General features: G+C 40.1%; 1 non-coding gene across 1 annotated transcript; it reads left to right on the top strand.

Annotated features, from left to right (window-relative positions):
* Positions 1 to 5,738: 5,738 nt before the first annotated feature.
* LOC128292469 (small nucleolar RNA R71) lies at positions 5,739 to 5,845 on the top strand. Its single transcript, XR_008282454.1, has one exon. It is a non-coding gene; the product is annotated as a small nucleolar RNA R71 (small nucleolar RNA).
* Positions 5,846 to 6,804: the final 959 nt, after the last annotated feature.

The following is a 6,804-nucleotide window of genomic DNA, read 5'->3' as shown; positions in this document are numbered from 1 at the left end:
AAGTACTCGATTGTCTAACATGAAAAGTTATTACTATAGGCTTGCATGAAAATCAAATCTCCACCCCTTATAAATGATATGATACACTAATCAAAAGGTCTTTGCATGGTTGTAATGGGGTTTAGGTTACAGGTATGGATACAGGTTGAAGAACAAGGGTTAGAATCGAGATAATTTCAATATGTTACCCCATTATCAAAAACTTAATCACTGGATCAAAAATAAATAGCTAGAACTATTTTACATGAGTTCATGACAACTTTAGCTTGTTGAGAATTACATACACATTTTTTTTAAGAACAAATCAAGTTAATACAATACAGAAATTATACTTCATGATTCAGTAACAAAAAATGGTAAACATAGTGAGGTAACAATATTAAATTCAATCTCGATAAAATAGGGTCAAATTAAGTAAGAGGATTTCAACAATAATGGGTTAATGTGTTAATGATGAGGGTTAATCAATGAAAAAGGGTTAGTAGGCTCAACGGGGTTTCACTAAGGGTTTAATTATGTGGGAAGGCTTTTATGGAGTAAATGGGTTAAATCCTAAGTGCCTTTATCATCTCAGTTTATCAATTCATACGTGTGATCTTGATATGTATAATCGAAGCAAGTTCTAGAATAACAGTTCAATGTTAACACATTCAAACCACAAAAGAAGTGAGCAAGAAAGAAAGTTATATGATCAAAAGGCTCAAAAATCACACCAAAAATTTGGGTTTTTGATGTCATTCCTGTATACTTAAGATTTCAAGATAATACCTCAATTCAGGAAAATAACCTAAAAATTTTAGTTCTCAAATTATCAACTTATCATGCTTGATTCTCTAATGTCCTATAATCAAATAATCATGCATAATTCCCTTGGTCTAATTCATGACATATCAATAATAATTATAGATCAATCAGGATTCATTCGATCAGGATTATGAGAACATCACTTAAACACAAGACCAAATTCAGGGATTTGAGAATAATGCAAAAAGTTAGGTTTCATGTTCACCCCCCATACTTAAGATGTACATTGCCCTCAATGTACAGAGATAGACTATTCAACATAAAGAAAATCATAAGAGGGAAAAAGGTGAAACTCCCTGTTAGAAGGATGCGGAGCTTGATTCTGAGGATGGAGTGTTTGGGGAAAATGGCAACGACCACTGTTCTTCGCTAGATGAAGAAATTGGGCCGTTGAACATGGCACTCATTAGGTATTGTTCCCTATTTGTTTCCTCATTCCGTAAAATATTCCTTGCAGCTTTGCTTGGAAGTCTGTAGAATCATGAAGAGCTTATTAAGAGTTGGTGTGGAAGAGACCGTAGTGGAATTACTTGTTAGAAAGACCAGAAAATGGGAAAAAATAAAATTTACTAATATAGATATGTCCTTAAAACGAAAAATAAACATAAAAATAAAAATAAAAAAATAAGAGGATTCAATGATCCTCGTCGATGGGGTCCTCAGGTGGTGGTGCTAGAGTGTCGATGTTGAAGTGCTGGCACAGCTGCTGCATCATGGCCTGCATGTCATCCATTTGTTGGTCCCGTCACCATTCTCACTTGTGAATCATCTCAAACTGTGTAGTGCAATACTGCTCGAAGTGATCGAGTCGGTCGGAAAGGTGCTCCAATGAAGCAGCCACAGGAACTAGTCGTTCCCTAGGTGGCGCGGTGGAAGGCTCCTCATGCTGTGGGGGAACATCATCAGGGATGTCCTCAAGATCCTCCTCGTCAATGGCATGAGAGAGATGGTACTGAGGAGGATCAGTCCCACGCCCGCGTTCAATCATCCTCATGTGTAGTATAGTCGTGATGCCCTGCGGGGACATCTGACTGATCAGTGTAAGCGCGGATGACTGGACCACAATGTCGAGGAGGCCAAAGTGTCTGGCAAGGCGCGTAACGTAGGGGCCGATGGAGATCACTCCCTTTTGATGCCGCTCGGTCTGATGGCGAATGGCGAAAGCAATGAAGTATGCTAAATTAGTCACGTGTGCATTCGCCATGCACCATAAATAGTAGGCGTTGTGGGTGTTGACGATGTCAGTGCTCTCTCTCCTCCCGGTCAATGTGTGAGCCAATATGGCATGGAGATAGCGGAGGGAAAGAGGGAGAGCTGAGGCCTTCGAGTGGCTAGGGTCGTAGGTGGAAGAGAGTGGTGCCAAAGCCTTCTAGCACAAGGAGGGGGAGATGTAGATATTGCGTGGGAGTGCATTCATGTCCTCCTCCTCCATAAACTCATCGGCGTTAAGTCCCAGAGCAACTCCAAACTCTGGGACACTCATTGCACGAACTAGACTGCCTAATCAGAAGTGAATGGTGTTTGGGTCGTCATTGTTCGTCATCACCACCTGTAAATGAAAAGTAGAGCATAATTCTAAGGTTAGCTCTAAATAAGTGGGCTCAGTAATAGCGAAGAATTGTTCCTATGGGTCTGTAGACAGGAGGGAGTGGATGGCATCAGCAAGCTGGACTTGCTCTACGGCAGCCTAGTCGATGCAACGACCTGTGGTGATGGGTCGTGCGTGTAGTATTTGAAATAGCTCCTCCTGTGAAGCTTGTGGAAATTCAAGGAACTAGTGCCGAACTTCAGCTGTAGCTCATATTGATGAAGAACCCGGTCCCTTACGTCTCTTTGAGGATGGGGCCGCGGCCTTCTTGCCCCTTGATGATGACATAATATACCTGAAAATACATGAGCATTGATAGAATCCAAGATACATCAATAGTTAAGCAATTGGCCTAAAACTAGTATATGTTATTTAGTGTTTTAAATAAGTCAAATATAGAAAATTCTAAAGCAAATTCTTAACTTGTCTAAAACATATTTATAATAGTAACAATATCTATGTAAAGCATGAAAAATACTAATGTAACAACACAAATTGGAAAGACAAGGTTAAGAAAGTGAACCAAGGGCTGTTGTAAGGCGATGCACGGGCGTGTGATGGCGAGCATGGGCGTGTGACGCGGAGAGGAAACCATGTGGTGGGAAAATGAAGGGTATTGGGAGGGGAAAATGGGGATTAATGCAAGTGGAGTGACTTTGAGGGTTGTTTGGGGGTTAGGGAAATGAGAATCTAGGGAATAGTGGCCGAAATAGTGAGTAGGGGTTGGGGGAGGGTGGATTTCGGCTAGAGTTTTGAAAGGAGGAAGAAGATGAATAGTGGTTTGTTTATATAGGGGAAGGGCACACGGCCCAGGGCCATGCCCATGTGCTGTGAGGGTAGCCCGTGTTTTTTGAATTTTTTCAAATGTGAGCCATGTCGCACGGCCGTGCCTAGCATTGTTCGCTTCTCCTACGCCCGTGTGTTCTGGTACCACGCCCGTGTATTATTGTACACGGCTGAATGGCATCGACGTGTCGCATACCCGTGTCAAAGAAACAGAATCGAGCCTTGTCCCTGGCACGCCCATGGTTTTCTATCCCACGCCCGTGTTATTCCTATCAAGTTCACCCACGACCATGTCGCACGGCCGTGGGGATTTATCACACCCCGTGTTTTGGGGAAATCATGTCCTGCTTCAACACGATTGTCTCACACGGCCGTGTCTCTTCCCCTATTTGGCCACGGCTTCAGGCACGCCCGTGTGCCTGGCTGTTTGTGCTAAAAAACTTTGCAATTCAAAGATAAAGTTAATGATTTGAAGTGTTAGAAATTAATTAAAAATAAAGAAATCAAAATATGTTTGTGCTCGGGTTGCCTCCCGAGAAGCGCTTATTTATAGTCTAAGCTTGACTTACCTCTCCGTTGATTTATCATGGTGGGTTGAGGAGTTCATACTCCTCGTTCTTGCTATTAATCTTAAAACAAGGTTTTAATCGGGTGTTGTTTACCTTAAAAAGTGTCGAACTTGGGATGACTCACCTCCACTGTACCGAATGGAAAAATACTGAGTACCGTAAGAGGGATTTCCTCATTTGGTGTGGTAGTGACAATGTGAGGATCAACGGCGTCTAGTAAGACTTTAACGCCTACCTTAAGTTGATTAGGAGAGGTATCGGGCTTGTTTTGGCGTAGTTTTGGTTTATCATGTGTTCTCGATTTATTTTCTCACAATTCGTCTAGCTCCTCTATCTGTAGCCTTTGTTCTTCATGGACTTCTTTGTTCTTTTCATGATAGTAGCGCACTGTCTCTGTTGTCTTGGTTTGAGAAGGTTCCTACAAGGACGATTGAATATTAGTTTTATCATCGACAGGTTTTATAGCATCATCCTGAGTCGTAGGGGTTTTGACTGAGTCACGTGCTTGGAGTGTTACTGCGTCGTCACCTGCACGAAGTGTTAGCTCCCCTGTGCCTACATTAATAATGGTTTTGCCAGTTGCTAAAAAGGGTCGTCCTAAAATTAAAGATACCTCGTTATCCTCATCCATATCTAAGACGACAAAGTCTACTGGGTAAATAAATTTATCGATTTTAACGAGAACATCTTCAAGAATACCCTTAGGAAATCGAACTGTTTTGTCAGCCAATTGTATGCTCATCCTAGTCTGTTTGGGTTTACCGAGACCTAGTCATTTAAACATTTTATACAGAATAAAATTTATACTTGCCCCTAGATTAGCTAAAGCATTATTCACAGATAAACTACCAATTAAGCAAGGAATTGTAAAACTCCCTGGATCTTTCAATTTGTTAGGTAGCTTATTCTTCAAAATAGCTGAGCAGACTGCATTGAGTTCCACATGCGATGTAACGTCTAATTTCCTTTTATTAGCTAGAAGTTCCTTTAAGAATTCTGCTGAGTTGGGCATTTGAAAAAGAACTTCAATAAAGGGTAAGTTAATATGTAATTTCTTTAAGAGTTTGACAAACTTACCGAATTGTTCTTCTGTTCTATCTTTCATCATCGCTTTAGGATATGGCACACGAGGTTCATAATTCGTACTTACCTATTTAGGATTATCATCGTTTACCCCTTCTCGACCTTTGTTCATCGCGTTGTCTTGCTGTAATTCTGGCTCAAGTGCAATGAATCCTTCCTTATTTTGGGCACTAATTGGATTGAGGTGTTCCCTCAGATTAGGTTCTGTATTACTTGGTAAGCTACCTTGTGGTCACTCAGAGATTAGTTTGGATAGTTGGCCTGTCTGAGTTTTGAGTCCTTGGATCAATGCTTGTTGATTCTTAAGTGCTGTCTCAATATTTTGGAAACGGGTTTTGACACCGAGATGAATTTTGAAAGCATCTCTTCAAGGTTCTGCTTCTTCTCTTATTGATAAGGTGGCTGTTGAAAACCCTAAGGATTTTGTGGCTTTTGATTCCCTTGACCTCCCCAGGAAAAATTTGGGTGGTTCCTCCAACCTGCATTATAGGTATTACTATATTGGTTATTTTGAGATCGAAAGTTATTGTTACCCATATAGTTGACTTGTTCTTCTTTAGTTGTAGGATTGAAGGATTGGTATTCTGTATGCATACCTCCTCCGGTTGAGTCACACCTCATTACTGGATGTACCTGCGTAGAACCAAGAAAACTATCAATCTTTTTATTGAGAAGTTCTACTTGATTAGAGAGCATGGTGACTGAATCGATGTTATAACGCCAGCTATTTTCGTCGGCTTTTTCCTCTAACTTGCTACTGATAGTTATTCAGTGACATCTCCTCTATAAATTCATAGGCATCTTCCGGTGTTTTATTGTTGATGGTTCCACCAGCAGCTGTGTCAATCATTTGTCTTGTCGAGGGATTCACACCATTGTAGAACGTTTGAACTTGCAGCCATAGAGGTAACCCATGGTGAGGGCACCTTCTCAATAGATCCTTGTATCTCTCCCATGCATCGTAAAGTGTTTCTAAGTCCATCTGCACAAAAGAAGAGATATCATTGCGTAATTTAGTCGTTTTAGCCGGCAAAAAATATTTTAGTAAAAATTTCTCGGTCATTTGCTCCCAAGTAGTGATAGACCCTCGTGGTAACGAGTTTAACCACTATTTAGCTTTGTTTCTCGGTGAGAAGGGAAATAACCGAAGACGGAAGGCATCATCAGAAACGCCATTGATTTTGAATGTATCGCAAAAATTCTAGGAAATTTGCTAAGTGAGTGTTGGGATCTTCATCCTGCAAACCATCAAACTGAACAAACTACTGTATCATCTGAATAGTGTTAGGTTTTAATTCAAAATTATTCGCAGCAATAGCAGGTCTAACTATACTTGATTCAGTTCCTATTAATGAGGGTTTAGCATAGTCATACATAGTACGTGGAGCAGGATTTTGATTAGCTGCAATTGCAGGAGGCAGCTGATTGTCTTGGTTTTCAGCCATCTCATCCGTTGGAGGTTGAGTATTGTCTTCTTGTTCATTTTCTGTGTATTGTAACCTACGCCTTATTTCTCTTTGATTTCTACGAACTATTCGATCGATTTCTTCATCAAAAAGTACGGGTCCGGACGGGTTTCTTCTAGTCATAAACTATAAAAACCTGTTAAGAGAAAGAAAAAGTAAATTAATAAATAATAATAGTAATAAAATTAAATTAAATTGCAAGAAAAACAAATGGCTAAAGTAATAACAATTTAATGTTCCTAATATTTCAGGTCCTCGGCAATGGCGCCAAAAACTTGATCGCAGTGATTCGTAACAAGTAATAAATTTTATAATGAAGATCAAACCTAGACTAACTATTACCACGACGAAAAGGCAAGCGCACCTATCGAACAATAGTATAGTAATGGCAAGACCGGGATGTCGTACCCAAGGGAACCAAAAGTACTAGTAATAACTATCTTTTTATTATCTAGCCTAAGAATAAAAGGGTTTGTTTATTAAACTAATTAACTAATTTAATAAAAGC

Source organism: Gossypium arboreum, chromosome 4 (genome assembly GCF_025698485.1).
Source record: "Gossypium arboreum isolate Shixiya-1 chromosome 4, ASM2569848v2, whole genome shotgun sequence".
Lineage (NCBI taxonomy): Eukaryota > Viridiplantae > Streptophyta > Magnoliopsida > Malvales > Malvaceae > Gossypium > Gossypium arboreum.
The sequence above is the reverse complement of the archived record's forward strand: the minus strand, read 5'-3'. Positions and strand labels throughout refer to the sequence as shown.